The sequence below is a fragment of the Pseudopodoces humilis genome, chromosome 1 (genome assembly GCF_049639895.1).
Source record: "Pseudopodoces humilis isolate 2021_Gansu_Grassland_sample_001 chromosome 1, ASM4963989v1, whole genome shotgun sequence".
Lineage (NCBI taxonomy): Eukaryota > Metazoa > Chordata > Aves > Passeriformes > Paridae > Pseudopodoces > Pseudopodoces humilis.
This window is the reverse complement of record NC_142200.1, coordinates 71,802,253-71,824,784: the sequence shown is the minus strand read 5'-3', so window position 1 is coordinate 71,824,784 and position 22,532 is coordinate 71,802,253. Positions and strand designations below refer to the sequence as shown.

Sequence of the window (22,532 nt, the reverse complement as noted above, 5' to 3'; positions counted from 1 at the left end):
ACACATAGGTTTTCCGTGGCATGTTCGCATAGTACGATTTGAAACCCCCATGTGCTTTTATTCTCGCTGTTTGATTTAACTGGACTGTCTTCGGTCTGTGGCGTGACTGTATTTCGGCACTTTCTGCATTGGGGAGTTAGTTTGCCGTTCTGCCAACGATGCAGATGGAAACACCTCAGTCAGTTGTATACATCCATCGATCTGTGAGAATTACTTACCAGATAAATGATAACTATTAGGGTATCTATTTAGGTATCATTTCAGATGCTGACTGTGCATTGTAGATTGATGCAACGATAATCTACCCAGGATTATTCTTGGGGGACAGCTGGAGTAGGGGGAGCTGTCAGTGCATCTGCTCCTTCAGCAAACCAGACTATTGGCAGGAGAGATCTGTGTATGCAGGCACATCCAGCCTTCTGAAGATGGTTAGAATTTGAAAGATTACAGCTGTAAGAAACATCCTAAGACTAAAACATGTTGTTAAAGTTATAGTAATAGCATGTTCCAGGAACCCTAAAGTAGTGCATCTGAAGGTTTTACTTTCTGAAGGCTGACTAACTACTCTTGGTTTGAATTTTCATGTCAAAACCTGATGTGATGCTAGTCCAGCTAGAGTGATGTAAAGTAGATTTATTTTCACAGTGGAAATTACACTCAAATCTTACTTCTAGGAGTTTGAACATCTCCTGGTTGTTATATGATGCTGACTCAGTTCAGTTAAGTTTGACTTAGAATTGCTGAACTTGCTATTGTCATATATATAACACATAATCAGTCAAAAGTGTATTGCTTCCTTGAAAGGCTGAGGTATGGCCTCATGGTAATTTGCTTAGTGTAGTGAAAGATGTTGGTAGATTTCTGGATTTTGTGCTGATTTTCCACCTTTCTCTCCAGCAGGTACCAATAACGTAACTTTATTACATTTACTAATAAATTCATCTAATTTTCTCATTTTAATGCTGAACAGCTGTAAGGAGTCGGGCTGAGAGCTAAGGTTTTGCTCTGGAATGTGGCAGTTTACTTCTCTGTTTGAGAAGTTGTTTTGAACTAAATAGTGTGAACACTGGCTTCTGAGTTGTGCTGTTTATTCCTTGGGATGTTGTAACAGATTCGTTTTGGTTGATGAAGCTGAAGGCGTTCATATCTGAAGTGTCTCATTTCTTTTAATCTTTAACTAGTTTTCATAAAATACTTACAAGCAGTAGGAGTGCCTGTGCACTTTGTAATGATCCATAAACATGGTTGTAGCAGGTTAGTTGTACTTACTTCCTGCTGGGCAGAGATGCAGAAGGTAGTAACTGTATAACTGCTGTTTTCAGAATAAAGAGTTGTGAGGTTGTTTGTTTTTCACTCTTTTTCCCCAGCTACTTAGGGAAACCACGTGCATGGATTCTGACTTCTCTTGATACAGTCTTGTACAAATACAGGATTTTCAATGAATGAAGTTCATTACTTTTCAGGGAGTAGCTGTACACTACAATCTATGAACTGCAGAAATACAACACAATTCTCCTGCAAATTTTGGCTTTTGTGAGTTGCATGCAGGAATTCAGCCAAGGGAGCAGCTGAACTCCTGGGATTAGCAGCAGCAGAGACCCATTTCTGCTCTCTGGTCTGCAACAGCTTTATCAGCAGAGTTGGCAGGGTCTGATTTCTGTGCTGTGGGACACTAAGTGGATTGCTGATACTATCAGTTGATAGTAGGTGTGTACTACCAGTACTGTCTTTTGAAAGTGGGGAGGAGGGTGTGTGAAATCTGATACTCTGCTACTTCATGTGAAGCAGTATCTAGTAATTGCTTATTATATTGTGATGCTGGACTTCTGAATAGCAGTGAAATACGATTTAGCTTTAGATTTAACATCTGGTTTATAACATTTTGATATGCTCTTGATGTTTGGTAATGTATGTTCTGAAGTTACTATGGCTCCTGAGATGAACTGCTATTGCTATGGCCATAATTATAGCAAGCAGCACTGAAGAGATTCTCCTTTTCTGTAACATCATTTTATGGAAATGTTTAATGCGTATTCTTGTCAATGCAGAGTCCTCCAAATTATTGTTATCATTGTGTTTCTCTTTATTACATCCTCTTATCCTCTCTGGTATGTGTACGCATTTTGACTTGGAATCAGTGTTAAATTACAGCCTATATGCTTGTTCTTTCCTAATGTGTTTTGCAAAATTGTAGATGCTTCAAAAGAATGAGTTCTTGGGCTCTTTAGTTTTGTTATTTTGTTCTGTTTTTGTCAAACACTATAAGCATTTTTTCAAACTGACCCTTTTGAGATATGTTTGCCAACTATTGGCAGTAGGCTGAATTTAATGTCCAGGTTTCAGTATTGCAGCTCTGGCCCCTGAAAGGCTCTGCAGTTCTTGCAGACACCTGGGGAATGCCGTAGCCCAAACTGTGCACTTCAGGTATGGTTTGATATAAAATCTGTTGTTGCTAAAATGGCAATTAATTTTTTTTTTTAAAAACAAAGCTGGAGTTTTATTTTAGTTTTCTTTATAAATATAAATCATATCCTATGATTTATTTAAGAAATTTTCTACTTTGCCTCTAACTATAGCACATTTGCTTAACATTTGTCAGGAAGGTAGCAAATGTAAACCAAGTCAATGATCCCCAAGCTGCAGTCTAACTAGTGTCCTCTTGATTTTTTGCTAGAATGTATATTCCAAAGTACAAAGCATGCAAATCTTTTGTCATTTAGTGAATATATTCATGCATCTATTCTCAAATTTGCATTTTCCCTGGAGAACTTCAATGCAATCCAGTTGTCTGCTGTGTAGTCTCAACTCTTTATCTCTGTATATAAATTTATTAATAAAATTAGTCTCTCTTTGGGGAGATTGATTTTGGAAGAAATTTCCTAGTGTCTCTATATATTAGAAAGTCAGGCAACTCACAAAAAGCTGATGTTTGTCAGTGATAATAGCAGAAAACTGGGGTTGATACATAGTCTGCAGAGGCGTTTGCAGTGAAACTCTTGAATTTAACTGAACAGTTGAAACTTATCTTTTAAAATATTATCTTTTCCTTGCCAACAGTTTAAATGACTTGTTCAGAAAGTTTAAATGCTGTGTAGCATGTTAGCTGTTATAAATAAAATTAGAATTTTGACAACTAGGTCCCTTGACTTAATAACAGTTTAATTAAAAATGAATACAATTTAGTAAATTGAATAGTAATTTGGTATAAAAGAATACACTTTAGTAAAAGAATAAAATTTAGCAAAAAAATACAATTTATATATATAATTTGCCAGTAATTAAGTATGATTAAAGCATAAGCAAAACCTACCAGGGTACGGAGCGGGTTCTCCACCCTGCCTCACATACAAAACAAAGCGCTTCAAGCTAAACTTATATACTGTATGTTTATACATATTCATTAATGTTTCCTGTAAGTTTCCTCCTATTTCCGATTTTTCTGACTTTATGTCACTGTTTTTCATGGTGCATACCTCACTTGTTGCTAGGGGGTCTTCAGTCTTCTTTTGGTGGTCTTTGGATGAAGGCTTACACTCATCCTTGTCGTCCTCTGGACGGCCTCACAGGTTTGCACGTGCATACTAAGCATTGTGTTATGTAAGTCTACTAATTAGTCTTACATTTAATGAATTTTAAGCCCTATGCCTAAAGTTGTTCTAATTTTGTCTATCTCAAGGCCATTTTTGTCTTGGGACATCGCCTATCTTCCAAACTACATCCTGTACCTCAATTTTAACATGTAACATCTGTAAAGGGGTACATCTGCCTTGTAGCACTGATTCTTTTGATAGCTTCTAATAATAACTTTGCAAATAGTTACAATTTAGTTAGCACAAATCAACTAATTACATTAGCTGTGCTATCATTTCCAGATTTATCTCCAATTACCTTATCTGTGTTATGAAATTTCTTGCATGATAGCCAGATAATGCAACTTTTATTTCCTTTTCCATTTTTTCTTTTTAAAATCAGGATATATCCCTGAGCTTCAGTATACCTTAGAATTGTTGGATCTTAATTTCTGACAGAACTCGTCAATCTTTTCATGGTTACCAACTTCAGTAATGGAGTTTAGTTTCATTTAGGGTATGTTGATTAAGTGTCTCTGAATCTTTGGCATGAAATATTCTGATTTTTTAATCCCTTGCTAGATGAACAGCAACATGCATCCATTTTGCAGTAATTTGTTTGGTTTAGGAGAAGCTCAGAGAAATCATAACTTTGAAAATACTGAAAAGCAGCCTTTTACTCTTCTCTCTCACTGCAATACTGGGATACATTCTTAGGCATTACTAAATACATGTAGGATTGATTTATGATGTGGATTGGGTGGGCTGAAGAAATGGGCTGTACTGTGAATTGTATTGATTTTCCCACTTCTTTTCCCCACCTCTCTCCAAATTTCAAAATTGAGCTGCTGTCTTTGGTGCTGTTCTCTGAATTGTTAATCTAGTTGGAAACCCAGAACACTATTTGTTATAAGGGATCTTTTCATTGAACTTGGGAGGTTAATTGAAGTTGTTATTGTTAGAGAGTTAATTGATATGTTTAATTATGTTGTAAAATTGTTAAGATAATTGTTAAGTATTTTGGAATGTTCGGGGCTGATATTGGATTGGGGTCGGGCGGATAAAATGGAGGATTGGTAAGAGATATAAGAGGGCTTATGGGGACATGGAATGGAACATTCAAGAACATGATGTCATCAGCAGCACGAGTAAGGATTGGAAGAAACATCCACCAATCATTCGACGCCCTGGGAAAATGATTGGAGCAGGATGAATGTGGCTATGGACCGATCAGAGCCCAAGAAAGCAGCCAATCCTGAAACAGATCCAAAACGGACCAATCCAAGCCTAAGGGAGGGTATAAAGCAAGGTGTTACATGTTTGTGGGGTCTGTTTTTCTGTTGAGCTGTTTTTTTGTTTTGGGGCTTTTTCTGTTGAGCTTTTCTGTTCCTGAGTTTGTTCGATACGTTGTTGCTGTCCCGGTCTGTAGCATGGAGCACACAGGACTAGCCTGTGTCTCCCTTTGGCTGCAGCTCAGTATTAATAAACAGGCCAGGCTTTAATTACACCAAAAAGTCTCGAGCCTCGTTTATAACAGTAACTGGGGGCTCGTCCGGGATAGCCACGCCCCTAGAGCGGTCCCAGAGTAGGACAGGACCGGGGTGATGCGTCCAGCCTCGTTTTTGGCTGCCCGAACTTGGACTACATCGGGATCATCGACGGGGCTTGCTGGCTGTACCCGAGGCTGCAGGTGAAACTACGGCCAGGAGTTTAAGGGTCCTCTGAGAGGGAGTGAGGCTTCCAATGCGTGGGTGAGTGTCAGGAGTGGGGTTTAAGGCAAAAGGGGGGTGCGGAGTACCCTAGGGACCCCCGGGAGTAGGGGAGATGGGGAGTACCTCTCCTTCAGCTGCCCTTACTCGCTTAGGCTCCCGCTCCTCCCAGGGAGGGAGGCTCCAAGGGGTGGATTTGGCCTAATCCCTGAGTTAGAAACCCAAGGGACTCATTGGGAACTTTTCCTGAACTAGGAGTCTAAAGGGGTTTGTAGGGGAGGGCTAAATTCTACCTGGAGGGCGGTTCCCCAGAAACGGACTTGGGGCAAGTTCGCTGTCTGGGGAACTAGGACTCCAGAGTAAGGGAGAAAGACACTTACCCGGGGACCGCTACGAAAAGGGGGCCCCCGGATAGGTGAGTGCCCTTCCTTTTGACAGGGGGAGGGGAGGGGACCCACTCTAGAGGAAAGATAGGGGCTTCCTGAGTTAGAAATCCAAGGGGTTCATAAGGGGGGTTTAATCCTTCCCTGAACTAGGAACCCAAGGGATTTGTAGGGGAGGCAGAAACCCTGCAGCAAGGTGACTCCGAAGGCCCGAATTAGAAACCCAAAGGGGGTTCGTAGGGGGAGACTCACTTCCCTGAGCTAGGAACCCAGAGAGGGGTTTATAGGGAGGGGCCACCGGCTGTGGGAGGATCTTTCCAGTCACTAGGATTGGGAAGAACGGGTTAGAACCTGTCAAGCTAGGGATCTTTTTTTATATCTGAGTTGTTTGTTATTAATGAAATGTGTATTTTGATTAATGAACTGCTAATTGTTTAACGACAGTTGAATTGTCATTTAGAAATTATCGTTTGGTCTGCAATATATATATTGAGTTCTGTTTATTACATAAGGATAGAGTTTGTTTTGGTTTAATTAGTTATAAGTTAAGTTTGGTTGCCCTTTATTGTTATTACCGAAGATCAGTTGTTCTTGTTATAATTGGTTGATTTTAGTTTCGGAGTCACGGGTGTCTGGGGAGTGAGGTTCTGGGGTGAGGGCTAGCCAAGAGTCCCCAGACCACTCCTCAGGGGAGGGGCGGAGGAGGAGTCTGCCATTTTAGGAGCTTTTTGTGGCAAGGTAGAGGCCATTTTGTAAGAAGCTGAATCCTCTCAGGGAGGTAGAAATCTCTTTATTGCTATATTTTGTAAGAACTTGATTTTGTCAGTGCCTTTTTATATCTATAAGTAGAATATTTAGAATTTCCAGGACCACAAATCTGTTTCTCAAATATTATCTGCATTTCTTTAAGTTACTGACTTATTTTTGTACATTTTGAGTTTTCACGTTAGGAAACTACCACCATCTTACTTTGCCGGAACTTCTCGTTGGTCATTTCCGTTTTCCCACGCTATTCCGCCATTTTGATTTATATTTTCCCACATATCCTTTTGGTCATCCTCATTTTTCCCACGTCATTCCTTATTATCAAGCCAACTTTGTTGGCACCATTTTTGTTTTTCCCACACTTTCTTACTCTTATTTTGCTAATTTATTTACCACATGGTTTTGCTCCTCCCACATTCCTTTTTAGCTACTTTTCTGATTTTGTAAATTTTAACTCGGGGTTTTTTTTGCCAATTTATTTACAACGTTGTTTTCTTTCTCCCACATTCCTCTTCAGCTACTTTTCTGATTTTATAGATTTTAACTCGTTTTCTGTTAAACTACATTTCCTCTCTATATTGTGACCTGAATAGTTGAACTATGGGCCAGTGCGTTAGCAAACGGGCAAGCAAGTCAAAGAAAGGTAAAACTCTAGTAAGAGATATTCCTCCGAATAGCCCTTCGGGAGAAATGCTGGATAAGTGGGATAAGGACATCACGTTAAGTGGTCTAGATAAAATAAAAATGATTGAATATTGTCTAGAGATCTGGCCACAAGACAGTATTGCAGAAGGCCCAGTATACTGGCCATGGTATGGGTCCAAAGAGGAATGGATGTGTCTGGCATTAAATAAGTACATTAATGTAAAAAGAAATCAAAGTGAAGAAGAGATAAAATATGCAACATGCTGGTTAGAAAACGTAAAAAAGGAAAAAGAGGTTAAGTTGTTCAAAGTATCACAAGGACAGGATGATTGTAAGGAAAGATCTAAGGAAAAATGGGATCCTCTGGATCATCTTCCTCCACCACCCCCTCCAGTTATTCCCATAGTACCCCCTCCTCTCCCACCACTAACACCTCAACCCCAACTTGCCCCTTTGCCCACCTACCCTGATCCATCCCCAGCCAAGCCTAAACCCCAGTACTTACCTGTACCCCCCACCTTAGAAACAAACGCTACATCACTATCCATAGGGTCTAACCCTCCTGTTTCCTGTATGGAAGGTATTTCATCCCCAATTCCTTTACATTCCTCCTCCTCCTTGGAACCCACCCCAGAACTTCAGTTTTCTCTGGTCACCCCCACATCATCTTCAGCTGCTCTGGTAGCTGTATCTAGTTCTTCCAAGTTACGTCCTACCTCTCAAAGTTCATTAGCCCCAAATTTTGCTCAGAGTGGTCCTTCTTATCTTTCACCAACAGCCCAAACCCCAAGTGGTACTCTAGAAGCACAGAGTGGAAAAGAGACTAGATTAAAAGAGCTGGGGTCAAGTTGTGGCTGCAAAACCCCAGAAGCAGGAGGCCAAGAAAAGCAGGATGAGAATTTGGAAGGTCATCACTACAATACAAGGTTCCAAGCTAGAAAGAACCAGATGGAAAGGGAAAAAGTTGAAAGGTTGTTGCTACTGAGAGAGGTACCCATGGGAGGGGCTCGGGGAGGAATAGGGTTTGTGAATGTCCCGCTCACAGCTTCCGAAGTGCGTAATTTTAAGAAGGAAATAAAAAGTTTATTGGAGGATCCAATTGGCATTTCCAATCAGTTAGATCAATTCCTGGGCCCAAGTATTTACACATGGGAGGAATTAAATTCCATTATGGGAATACTTTTCTCTCCTGAAGAAAACCAATTAATCCGAGCAGCTGGCATGTGGATCTGGGAGAACCGAGGTAGTCCAAGGGGTGAAGAGAAAATGTCCCGTAATCAACCTGATTGGGACCCGAATGAAGAAGAGGGGCGGAGAGAGATGAGGGATTATAGATCACTGATCATTAAGGGAACAAAGGAAGCAGTTCCCAGAGCTACCAATGCAAAACTAGCCTTTGACAGTCAGCAGGAAAAAGATGAAACCCCGAGTGCCTGGCTAGAAAGGCTGAAAATAAATTTTCAGTTATATTCTAGTGTAGACCCAGAGAGCCCTGAAGGGCAAGTATTAGTAAAAATCCAGTTTGTCACCAGAGCTTGGATTGATATAAAGAGAAAATTAGAGAAGCTAGATGATTGGCAGGAGAGAGGTTTGAATGAACTATTGAGAGAGGCGCAGAAAGTATATTTGAGGAGAGAAGAAGAAAAGACAAAAACGAAAGCAAAGATTATGGTGGCAGTCGCGAGAGAGATTATGGGAATGGGAAAAGAGGAAGGAACTGAAGAGTTGGCAAAGGAGAGGAAAGGAGGACCGATGGGAGGTGACAGGGGAGATCAAAGGAGAGGAACTAAGGAGAAAGAAGAGGTCAGGAAAGAAGGGAGATCACCATGGATGAATATAACTTGCTATTACTGTAATGAAAAAGGACACACACAACGGTTTTGTAGGAAGCGAAGGATGGATGAAGGGATAGCGAAAGAACAGGATGCTCTAGAGAAAATACTGAGAGGTGATGATTAGGGGTGTCAAGGGTTCTATGCTCTGAGGGAGGAACTAGAACACCAAAAAGAGCCCCTGGTAAACTTGGAAATAGGCCCTCAGAGCAAAGAATATATATTTTTAGTAGATACTGGGGCAGATAGATCAAGTGTAACAGAAATTCCTGAAAGATATGAAGTAAGCAATCGTAAATGCACTGTTAAGGGTGCTGAAAACAATCCATTTAAAACCTCTATAATAGAAAAAGTCCAAGTGAGAGGAAATTCTCGGGAAGGTTGTGTTGATCTTTTATATATGCCAGATTTAGGAATTAATTTGTTAGGTTGGGACTTGCAAGTGCAATTAGGAATAGGGGTAATACCTGAAGGAAGACGCATGGTGGTTAAAATGATGGTATTAAGGGAAGAAGATGAGAAAGGAATAAATCCAGTAGTATGGGCAGAAAAGGGCAACCACGGATTGTTGAATATACCTCCTTTGGAGGTCAAAATGAAACCTGATACAATGCCAATAAGGGTCAAACAATACCCCCTGTCAGCTGAAAGTCGACAGGGATTAACACCAGTGATTAAAGAATTGATAAAAGAGGGGATTTTAGAACCGTGCATGTCCCCACACAACACCCCAATACTGGCAGTCAAAAACGGCACATATAGACTGGTCCAGGACTTGAGGGAAGTGAATAAACAAACAGTCATCTGGTATCCTATGGTGGCGGATCCATACACCTTGTTAAATAAGATCCCATCTGAACATGAGTGGTTCAGTGTAATAGGCTTAAAAGATGCCTTTTGGTCCTGCCCTTTGGCGGAGAACAGTTGAGAGTGGTTTGCCTTTGAGTGGTGGAATGAAGAGACTGGAAGGAAACAACAGTTACAATGGACAAGGCTGCCCCAGGGATTTACAGAATCACCAAATTTGTTTGGGCAAGCCTTAGAGAAATTGATGGGAGGGTTTATGCCAGAAGGAAACACACAAGTCCTGCAATATGTAGATGACCTGTTGATCTCAGGAAAATTGAAAAATGAAGTCCAGGAGACCACTATTAAATTATTAAATTTTCTGGCTCAGGAGGGTTTAAAGGTATCAAAAAAGAAATTGCAGTTTGTAGAATCAGAGGTGAAATATTTAGGGCATATAATTGGGAAGGGATATAAAAAACTTGACTCAAATCGAATACGGGGAATAATATCACTACCAGCTCCCAAAACTAAGACAGATATAAGAAAATTATTAGGATTGATTGAGTATTGTAAATTACAGCTAGAGGACCATACCAAGTTGGTAAAATTTTTGTATGACAAATTAGCAGGAGGAGAGCCAGTAACATGGAATGAGGAAGATGAAAACAGATTAAAGAAGTTAAAAGAAAAATTAGTAACTGCCCCAGTGCTCAGCTTACCCGACCTGAATCGATTGTTTGAATTATTTGTGAATGTAGAAGAAGGAGTTGCATATGGAGTTTTGGTTCAAGAATTGTGTGGAGTAAGAAAACCAGTGGCATATGTTTCAAAGTTATTGGATCCAGTGGTAAGAAGTTGGCCTATTTGTTTGCAAGCTGTAGCGGCTACTGTAGCCCTAGTGGAAGACAGCTACAAACTGACATTTGGAAACAAAATTAGAGTATATACCCCGCATGATCTAAAATCAATACTGAGTAAAAAGGCCAGTCACTGGATTTCAGACAACAGGTTGTTGAAGTATGAATTAATTTTAAATAATAGTGAAAATTTGGAATTAGCCACCACGAGAGTCCAAAATCCCTCACAGTTTTTGTATGGGGAACCTAAAGGTGAACTAGAACACGAGTGCTTAGAAACCATTGAAATGCAAACAAAGGTTAGGGACGACCTTTATGAATACCCTTTACCAGGAGGTGAAATAGTCTTCATCGACGGTTCATCAAGAGTACTGAAGGGAAAAAGGTTGTCAGGATATTCGGTGATAAATGGACTAAGTATGACTGTGATAGAAAAAGGAAGACTACCCTCTACTTGGTCAGCACAATGCTGTGAACTGTATGCTTTGCTAAAGGGACTGAAATGGCTCAACAAAAAGACTGGAACAATCTATACAGACTCCCAGTATGCCTATGGAGTAGTGCATACATTTGGAAAAATTTGGGCTGAGAGAGGATTTATAAATTCAAAACAGAAGACTTTAATCCATGAGGGACTGATAAAGGCAGTGTTGGGAGCCCTGCAAGGCCCTTCAGAAATAGCGGTTGTGCACGTGAGAGGACATCAAAAGGGAAATTCAAGGGAAGTTAGAGGAAATGAGTTGGCGGACAGGATTGCCAAGGAGGCGGCTGTAGAAGATGCTGAAAGATTACTTCATATAGCAGAAATAAAAGAAGGGAGTAGTGAAGATGGGAACCAGCATGATAGAGAGAACTTAGGCGTTCCAGTGTTCATGGAAAAAGAGCAGGAAGAACTACAGAAGCACGGTGCTATCAAAAATGAGAGAGGGGAATGGAGGTTGCCTGATGGGAGACAAGTGTTAAATAAGACTCTAGCAAGGAAAGTAGTGGAGAACTTACATGCCTCAACCCATTGGGGAACTCAAGCCTTATGTGATCATTTGTTAAGGACATATGCTTGTATTGGTGCCTTTGAAATTGCAAAGATTATAACTCGGGACTGTATAATATGCCAAAGAGTTAATAAGAAAGCAATGAGAAAGTTACCACAAGGAGGAAGAGGGTTGGCCAGGAGACCTTTCCAGAGTATACAAATAGACTTTACTGAGCTGCCCCGGGTTCAAAGGTTCAAATATCTACTAGTGATAGATCATTTGACCCATTGGGTGGAGGCATACCCTACCACCAAGGCGATGGCTGAGGTTGTAAGTAAGATCTTACTAGAACAAATCATACCAAGATATGGAATTGTTAACACCATAGATTCAGATCAGGGCCCCCATTTTACAGCAAAAATATTGCATCAAACAATCAATGCACTACAGATAACATGGAAACTCCATACTCCATGGAGGCCGCAAAGCTCGGGCCGGGTGGAAAGAGTGAATCAAGCGTTAAAGGTCACTCTCACAAAATTAATGGAAGAAACAAAAATGAGCTGGTTAAAATGTCTCCCAATGGCACTGATGCGGATAAGAACAAAACCTAGAGCAGATTTGGGAATCTCCCCATATGAAATGATGTTTGGATTGCCCTTTTTAACTACTCCAAATAATATAGGAACCTATGAAGAAGGTGAACATCACATGAAGAAATATGTGCAAACCATAGCTACCATGTTGGAAGAGTTAAGACAAAAGGGACATCTTCCTCAGACAACACCAATAGACTTTAAGATCCATAAATTTTTGCCTGGAGATTGGGTATTAATTAGAACGTGGAAAGAACAACCATTGACTCCAAAGTGGGAGGGTCCTTTCCAGGTCCTTTTGACAATGGAAACAGCAATTAATACCCAAGAGAAAGGATGGACTCATGTGTCAAGAGTAAAAGGGCCTGTTTCTGCCCCAGGTTGAGCTCCTTACCCCAGGTGACTGACCTGAAAAGGACAGTAACAGACAGGTAAAAAGATGGAACCTACAATGACAGTTGTGAGTTGTAATAGATATTGAATAATTACCTAAATTGTGTATCTTAGTAAAAACTGAACTTCTGATGTTTCTTTTTGCAGATTCTGAGTTCAAGAAATAGAGCATTCTCCCAGGTGCTTAGCAAATTCGACCCCAAAAGAGAAACAGGAGAGGAAACCAGTTGACACAGAGGGAATCTTGAAACCCTGCAACCAGGTAGCTGGTAAGAACACTAATCCAGGGCGAGGAGAAAGGGAGGCAAGACCGGGTAGGGAAACACTTTTCGAGTAAGAGACATGGATTCTCTGAGCAAGAATGACAGAGTGCCCCATACCGGACTCCCATGGATTCTAGTCCTCCTAATGATGTACATCTTGATGGGGGAGGCTGTCCCTTGTGATAGGTGTTACTACCCATTATATGCAGGGGATGCTCAATCAGCCGTCCTCAGAGTGCATACAAACCCGAGCCCCTCCTGTGTCAACACTTCACAGTCAATAATTTGTACAGAGGATGGGAAAACTTATTGGCAACTGGAAAATGTAGGAAATTTTAAACAGAAATTACTGGGAGAATGCCCTATGAAAGAAAAATGGATATGTACAGAGAAAAACCCGGCAAACCTGGGAGGGAATAAACCAATTTATGAGCCTGATCTAATTAAAGAGGAAGAAATACAAGGGGTGGTTAAGAAGACTCCTGATATCCAATTGGTGGGAGGTAAAAATTTATTCCTGGATTTAGTTGAGAAAATCAGCCGAGAATTTAATGTAACAAATTGTTGGATTTGTGGTGATACAAGGATGGCAGAAATATGGCCGTGGGAAGGAATACCTTTAAACCCGCAGGAAATTTTAAAGCTGTTAGACAAAGAAGAGCCAGGACCAGATAATAGACCAGAAGAAGAAACCTGGAGTTTGAGATCCAAGGTGATTGGGGAAGAATGCTTGTGGTGGATGAGGTCCCAGGTATACAGTATATGTGAGAGAGCTTCATTGTAAAAGGTACTTGGTAACAAATTATACCAGTCAATGGTGGATTCCAAAAACACCACATTTGCATTGGGCAAGGAAGCACAAAACAGGTTGTGTGCTGGTAGAGAAGGAAAAACTATATGAATGTATTACTAAAGAAGAAAACCCTTTTCTACATGAGCCACAAATCTCCAAGTTTTGGAACAAAAACGGTATAACTTCAGTAAAAACAGATAAATATTGGAAAGCCCCAAAGAGTCTATTCTGGTTATGTGGGAAGTCAGCTTATGTAATGCTTCCTAAGAACTGGGCTGGAAGTTGCACCCTGGGGATCATAAAACCTTCCTTTTTCTTACTCCCCAGAACTGAAAAGAAACATCTAGGGATCCCACTCTATGATGAGTTAAGGAGAAAAAGGAGAGAGATTTTAATCTGAGGTCCTCAAAGGTGGGGAGAAGATGAGTGGCCTCCTTAGAGGATAATAGCTACATATGGCCCTGCTACATGAGCTCAAGATGGGTCATGGGGATACAGGACCCCTATATATATGCTGAATCGCATCATTTGTCTACAGGCACTAGTAGAAATTATTTCAAACCAATTGTCCTTGGCCATCGATTTACTCTCAGCCCAATCTCGGCAAATGAGAACAATGATATATCAGAACAGGTTAGCACTGGACTATCTGTTAGCTGAAGAAGGTGGTGTGTGTGAGAAATTTAATTCATCTGAGTGTTGTATTGAAATCGATGACCATAGTGAAATAATTACCAACATCACAGCTAACATAAGAAAATTAGCCCATGTACCAGCTCAAAAATGGACACCCTTGATAAAAATGAATTGGTGGGACAATTTGTTCGATGGAGAGTGGTGGAAGAAATGGTTAGTAATTGCTGGTGGTGCACTAGTAAGTATTGTTTTCCTCCCCTGTCTAATTCCTTGCATGATCCGGACTGTAACAAATGCTGTCCAAACCTCCCTTGAACTGAGCTTACAAAAGAAGTTGACTGATGAAAGAATTGAAAACCTCTGGGTGATGAAAATTGAGAACCCAGAAGAAGACCAAAGCTTGGAAGCAGCCAAAGAAATATATGAAAACTACCAGAAGCTGCGAAAGTTTTACCACACAATAGATAAAGAGACTGTGTAATAGACTGTTGATGCGGGCTATCAGCCCGATCAAAGTTCTAGAGGGGGGAATTGTTATAAGGGATCTTTTCATTGAACTTGAGAGATTAATTAAAGTTGTTATTGTTAGAGAGTTAGTTGATATGTTTAATTATGTTGTAAAATTGTTAAGATAATTGTTAAGTATTTTGGAATGTTCGGGGCTGATATTGGATTGGGGTCGGGCGGATAAAATGGAGGATTGGTAAGAGATATAAGAGGGCTTATGGGGACATGGAATGGAACATTCAAGAACATGATGTCATCAGCAGCACGAGTAAGGATTGGAAGAAACATCCACCAATCATTCGACGCCCTGGGAAAATGATTGGAGCAGGATGAATGTGGCTATGGACCGATCAGAGCCCAAGAAAGCAGCCAATCCTGAAACAGATCCAAAACGGACCAATCCAAGCCTAAGGGAGGGTATAAAGCAAGGTGTTACATGTTTGTGGGGTCTGTTTTTCTGTTGAGCTGTTTTTTTGTTTTGGGGCTTTTTCTGTTGAGCTTTTCTGTTCCTGAGTTTGTTCGATACGTTGTTGCTGTCCCGGTCTGTAGCATGGAGCACACAGGACTAGCCTGTGTCTCCCTTTGGCTGCAGCTCAGTATTAATAAACAGGCCAGGCTTTAATTACACCAAAAAGTCTCGAGCCTCGTTTATAACACTATTGAAATGTGCTTTCTTGTTAGACTTAGGTTTAACTGGGAATCAGGAATGCTTAATAAAAAGTTAACGGTAAGGCCTCTGTAGCTAGGGAGAGAACATTTTTATGATTTTGGGCCCTGCTCTTCTCACCCACAATAATCTTATTGCTGAATCAGTTGTTTCTGTTACTGCTGAACTCTGCAGACAAAGGCATAAGAAGAAGTATTTGTACTTCTAAAAGATACTAAGCAGTTGTTCTTCATTCAGTGTGTTTTCTTAAGCATATAGTCTCTTCAGAAATTCCTGTTGCCTTTCTCTTTCACTGTTTGTACATGTTTTTCACCATCTGTGTCATTTCAGTGACCTGCTTTCACTGGAAACCCATTAACATTAGCATTGGCAAGCCCCCTTAGTTATGAAGGGGACCCTGGAAGGATGGCTGAAATGACCTTGTTGTGGGTCATTTCTGTTGACCTTGTCTGATAGTGAAATCACCAGGTACTTCAGGAAAAACTCCCGGCCTTGCCAATTAATTATAGGAAGATAGGTCATGTATATTGCTTTGTGCCTGTCGTGGTTTTAAACCAATAACTAAGAAAATTACTTATTTCTTGCTGTGAGATATGGATTAGAACAAGAGCAAAACAGGCATAAAACTTAAAAGGGAAAAAAAAAGAAAGTTTATTGACAAACTACAATAAGAACACCAGAATAAACTTCCAGAAAAACTTTTTCATCCCCTGTCTACCCACTATTCCCTTGTTCACATGACAAAAGAGACAAAACCTTTGGAACTTTGATGGTTAAAACAGTCCCAATTCTTGCTACAGTCTTTTCACCAGTCTTTATAGAGAAACAGAAGTTTCTTCCTGTTAATTTATGGAGTTTCTCACAAGAAAAACTATTTTTGTTATAGTTTTCCATTGCTCTAATGTTAGCTGCCCAGAGCTGCTGTTATTAGAGCCCACTCCTCCCATTTTTCACATCACTCTCAAGTGTGTATGGGCCATGAGTCTAGGGATGGGATTTTTAAGGATAAGTTATTCAAAGGCAAAAAGTCTTCTTCATCTGTTTCTGTGAGCTTCACCAGAAAACAGTTTTCTCATTGCCTCTCAAGGCTTCAAATCCTCCAGCACTTCACTGTGCCATAATTACTCTACTTTTTACTCAAAATTTACACTTTGAACACTCTATTCCTCCCTATATACTGTCATGAATTAAAGGAGTGTTTTCAAGACCTTATTGTCCATTTCCATAATTTTAACAGAAAGATATTTCAGCTTAATTAAAGCATCTTCTTAATTCTCTACCTTTTCTTTTCTTTCCTGTCACTAGTAGTTTATAAAGTCTCTTTTCATGTTGATCACTCTCTTTTCTCTGTCTGGATAAAAAGATTAATCCGCAAGTCTCATCTGGGAAATGAAAGAGTTAAAATCTTGCCCAGGCTGTTGTAGGTAGTTCTGTGGCCCCAGCCGGTGCAGGAGCTGGAGCCGTCTGCGATGGAAAGTTCCTCATGGCTGCTCTGGAGAGTGCAGTCGCCGCGCCCAGCCCGCTGCAGGTCCAGAGCCTCTCTCTTTCTTCACTCAGCAGTCTCCAGTGAATCCAGCCACAGCAAAAAACCTGCAGCCGAGCCAGAGATCGGCTCGGCCCGGCCCGGCCGGAGCCCGGAGAAAACCCCCTCCACAGGGCCCGCATCCCCCGGCCGGGAGACGCTGGGCCCAGCCCAGTCCCCGCCCGGCCGCATGGCCTGGGCAGGGAACGGGAGGCCTGAAGCTCTGCCACCCTTCCCAGCCAGGAAACAAAGAGAGCCAAGAGAGCTCTGGTTTTACACTTTAAGGTAGGGTTCACAAGTTGATCCCACTTTTCAATGGCCTAAACTGCTGTCAATTCTCAGCAATGACCGATAATTGGTCAGGAGAAAAGACGCCAGGCAGATCCCAGCAACTTAAACTTTCTTAAAGGTAAAGTAACTCCATGACAGTGCCTCTCAATGTCTGGCAGAGTTTTAGGGTTTCTTCACTAAGTCTTAGTGAAAGCTAAAGACTGTGAAACAAAATTATCCACAGTCATTGCACTGCTGCGTTACTTAACATGAATTCAGTTGCTGATGGCCTCTTCTCTTGATGGTCTTGCTTGCTTTTTTATTCTGAACTTGCAGTAGGGATTTATGGTTGTTATCTTAGTTTTTGTCATATAAACTGTGTGTGTGTAGTCCACATTTTAGTTGCTTCTCCTCCTCCAGTGCATGCTTTTCCTTGTTGGTTTTTAAACCTAAGCAATGATACTGAAATAACTCAGAGACAGTATGTACACAAAATTGTTACTAGAGTCAGATTTTATGTTACCCAGTGCTGCAAAATGAGACTCCTAGCTTAGCCAAAAGATGGGATTTCAGCTTTGGATAGTTTTCTGATAGCGCTCTTCAAGGTGTATTAGCCTGGGGTAGGCCAAGAGCCTGATGACTCCTATGATCCTCATCAGTAGCTCTGATGCTGAAGTTGCTAAAGATGATGTTGGTACTATTGTCTGTTGTCCTCATTTTCTGACCCTGTAAATCCATGTCCTGGCTCTCACTTGATAAAATACTTCAGAAAAAAAAAAAAAAAAAGCAACCAGAAAACCCCCTTAATTCCTGTCCACTATTAACAACTTCTCTTTGTGACCGGAACACCATGGTATGCTGGGATTCCTGAAGGCGGGTAGATATAGATGGAGAATGCTGTGCCATCAGAGTCAGAGAGTGCTGTTGTAATTTGTTGTCCAGTTAGGAAATGCTGGTATTGTGTCAGTCCATTGCCTACTGGGTCCTTTTAGTTGTGCCAGTGTAGCTATTCATGTGGAATCAGTGTAAACAGTGTTAAGGAACTGATCATCTTAAAACTTTTGAGGTACCCATGGTCACTGATGCCAGGCTCCACAGGCACTGGGTCTCAGTGCAACTACAGATGTGCAATGACTATTGCCAGGTGGGGAAGGAGGGGAGAGGACTGTGTGTGCAGAATAAAATTCTGATTGATCCCTCAAATAGCAGTGAAATGTGGAGGATTTTGCCTCAGTGTTTTAGAGTGTATGCAGACAGCTTTTTGTTATGTCAGATTTATAACAAGCAGCAAGCTCTCTTGTGGAGGCTGGAAATGGACTGAGGCACAGCTGTCTTCACCAGCAGTCTAAACTCGCCTTCTGAGGAGTGAGGTACCTGAGATGCAATGCCTTGTTGCACTGCCCTTGAGTGTGTCAGAAGTGGGGAAATTCAGGGTACTGAAGTTAAGTCTTCCAGAGCTTGTCTGCCAGACCTTACTCTACTGAAAAATGATAATGGATTCTGATACATACTGTTGGAATTGATAGTAGAAAGCCACAAAACCCTTCTACATTTATGTGCCAGGAGCGTGGGTTCATGTGTACAGCTCTAGAGACACACAAGAGGTGAAGTTGTTGTTTGTGGGAAGAAAATCTTCTCTTGATATATATGGATAGAAGTCCAAAAATGTTGCTACGCTGCACTCTGGAGACTTGTCTAACTGATATAATTTTGTTTTAAGTCTTGGTCAGAATTTACAAACTTTCTTGAATTGTCCAAGAAAATTGCTGGATTTTTCAGTTTATCTTCTATTGCTTTCCTAAACGCGTAGTGTTAGACTCTTTACCTAAGCATTAGTTAAATCTTTAATATAGAAGGCAACCCAGTGAAGCCTGGGCATCATCCTCTAATGGCTGGTTCAAAAAAATAAAAAAAAGTGTAACTATAACTAACAGCAAAAAAGATCTGGGCTCTAGAGCTGAATTGCTGCTCTTTTTGCCATTGCTGTCTATTGTTTTAAATTAAATTAATGGTCTGGTGTAGAGGAAGCCCATTCCTCTGACAGGCTCCATCCCTGGAGATCTGTCCCCTAAGATAAGACAAAACTACTTAGTCATGGTGACTAAGCTGTGGACCCCTTCCTTCCTCTGGACCCCATGTTATCTCCTTGTAAACTATTGGTCATTTCATTCCGGTCTCAGACCATTGGTACCTTTCCCAATTCTCCCCTTCCCTATAAAAACCCCAGCTTTTGCCCAGTTCAGGGGAAGTCACAGGCCCCCTGTGCTGAAGCCTGCCGATAAAGGGCTCCACGGAATGCTACACGGCCTCCTGTCTCTCGTCTATGTGTTGGCTAGGGTAACCCATGAGCGGAGCTGGTCTGATCTGAGGGTATTACAGAGCTGAAATCACTTCTAAAAGAGCTGATCACTTGAAGCCTCAGACCGCTCCTAAGAGTTACCCCTGGCTGAAGCTGCCTGAGATTCCCTGGATGGCAGTCTGGGTGGAGGAACTTGATTTTTTCCTCCAGTATTCTTTCTTTATGCAAGTTTGCAAGTAGCTTTGATTAGAAAATTCCATTTTTGCTCACTTATCTATACCTGTCAGGGGAAACTGTTTTGCAAATTTATTTAATCTGAAGGCCAATGAGATCCATATCAAATTTTGAAGAAAAATAATCTTAAACTAGAGGTAAACACCTCTAGTGTCAATTCTGATTAATTCTGATATTTTACTTGAGTCTTTATATTTTTCTCTCAAAACCATAATCATAAAGTGCTCTTAAAATAACTTGAGCAAACATGTTATTTTTCTTAGAGTACCCCTATGAACTCATTGCTGGCAATGGCTATCTGCCTCTTGGGAAAAGGACACATTAGTCTTTTTATAGGATGACTGTTGACAAAGCTTGTCCTTCAGCTTCACTTGTAGAGCTGCTGTGTTGTAATTGTTTCTTTTTACTAGACCGCTAAAAAAAAAAGAACTAGTCTGCTATGGAGGCATATCACTAATATTTTAGTGAGAGGAAATATAAGACTTGTTTAACTGGAAATATAGGGGGCTCCATTTGTTTCTGAGAAAAAATTCATGTGCTTAACTTACCTTTCAGATTTATGGTGAATTCTGTATAAACAAGACCTGATTTGTATGTGTTTGTTTATTTTTGGGATTTAACATTTCCCTTAAAAGAGTAATTTAAACAAGAGGCTTGGGATTTTTTTCCTGCTGCTCCCATCAACCGTGATCTTTTTTATATGCTCCAAGTTTCTAACAATGCCAACACTGAAAATTTTGGAAATGGCATTCAACATAAGTAAAGCAGTTGACACCAGGTCTGTTCCCAGCTCCGTGCACACACTAAAACCTGCCGCGGCGATGGAAAGGCCGGAGCGCCGCGACTTCTCTAGAGAAGCAGCCCTGAAAAGGGCTGGGCCGAAGCGCATGTATGCGGCTTCGGGCAGGCGAGTGATTCCAGCTCAGCTTAGCGGCGGCGGGCAGGCGGTACAGGAAGAAAGGACGAGAAAGCTGGTCCAGCGTTCCGCTAAGCACAAACCTTTATTCAGGCAGAGCTTTGGCGAAGGGAGCCAGCAACAGCTAATCTCTCGAACAGGGGAAAACCCGGGATATTTATAGGGGAAGAGAGGGGCTGGGGGAGCCCGAGATACCTATACCGGGGTGGGACGGCAGGGGGGAACACCAATGGGGCACAACAGTTTAACATAGCTAACTCAAAGATCCCTGGGAGTGATACATTTTCTCTCTCTTACAGTGAAGTATCTTATATCCAGGGGAGAGCCAGGATCTCGGGCTTGGCGGGCTCCTCTGCACCCACAAAAACCTTCAAAGATTTATCTGTAGCTGTAGATCTAGTCTAGAGAACCTGATTATAGATGACACCTGAGGATCTACAGATTTCTGGTTTTAACTAGAAGTTTTAGTTTGCTTCTTGCCAAGTCAGTTGCTTGTCTTCTCTTGACCCTTTCTACATTGTGAAAAGTGTTGCTTTATGATGCCTCAGTACTTTTCTTCTTGAGTATTTGGGGACTAAAACTTTCTAAGCCTTATGAGAAATTTTGCACATATTGAATGTTCTTGCTTCCACATAAAAACCTCTTTTCTACAAATCAGTGTTCATTTGAAGAATAGTGTTTCTGTGTTTGTATTAATATCCATCGATAGTTGATAATTGAAATGATCAGTCTTCAAAAAAACCCTGTCTGTTCTTGAATATGATTCGTGTTGTCTTTTAGGTACTTCTGATGCCACCTTTCATCCCAAAACATTGAGGAAAAAACCACATTTTTTGGCTTCATAACAGCATCTAGGTTTACTTTCATAATTGTATTACTGGTCCTAAAAACATTAGGGTTGTGTGAACTGAAGTGCTCGTAGGAGCCTTGCTTTTGGGACTGAGTGGTAAGGATTTGAGTTAACAAGATTTAGTACTATATTATTCAGGTTTACATGTCATACTATGACTGAAAGGAATTTGGAATTGCTCTGTCAGGCAGCTGACTAGGGAGAAAGTGATGAACACAAGAAAATCTCTTCAGTTTTAGCAATGGCAACTGATATAGAAACTACTGGTTTCTTCTTCTGAAATGTTTCATTTGGCTTCTTTTTTGCCACAGTAGTTCCCAAGATTCACCATTTAAACAGCATTCAGGCTTATAACTGCAGCCATTATGTTGCAAAATATGAAATATGTAAAATTTTCTTAATAAAGAATGTTCATTGGTGTTTCATCTTTGTATGCTTTAAGCCTAATAAACAAGAAGAGAGATTTAATCCATGAAACAAAGAGCAGCTAACAAGCAAGCTCTAAGTTATGTCCAGATGTTAGAAGGACAAATTACTTGTTGGTAGAATTGCCTTGTTAAGGTTTAGGACTGGACATGCTTCAGTGATGTCAGACCTAGGGGAAGGTTAACAAAGCTTGGGGAGAAAGATGTCCACCATTGATAGTGAGCACACAGAATGCAGAATTTAAGGGCCGCGAAGATATCTGGCAGAACTCCCAAGACAATGAAGAAACTAACAAAGCCAACTCAGAAACTGCAATGAAATCAGCTCCATCTGGGTAAAAGATAATTCAGGGAGGGGCAGAATGTGGTCACGAACTCACAGACCATCGACCCAAGAAACCCAGTGACTTGAAGAGAAACACTGAGCATGGGACTAATTAGCATGGGAAGCAAGAGAATCATTTACCAATAGAAGATAGAATACTAATTAATAAGAGAGCTATGTAATTTTTAGCAAATGAATACTAATTCCTTTGTTTGCTAAAATGTATAAGTAGTAAAAAGTTTTCATAGCTGGCATGTTTGATTTGTGTAGTATCACTGAGGACCCAGGCTTGTGCAATTCTGAAATAAATAAG

The 22,532-nt window shown here is 40.9% G+C and overlaps 1 protein-coding gene across 2 annotated transcripts in view; it reads left to right on the top strand.

The window, feature by feature from the left end:
• SEMA5A (semaphorin 5A) overlaps window positions 1-22,532 on the top strand; it is a 419,645-nt gene that overhangs the window by 887 nt on the left and 396,226 nt on the right. The window lies entirely within an intron of this gene.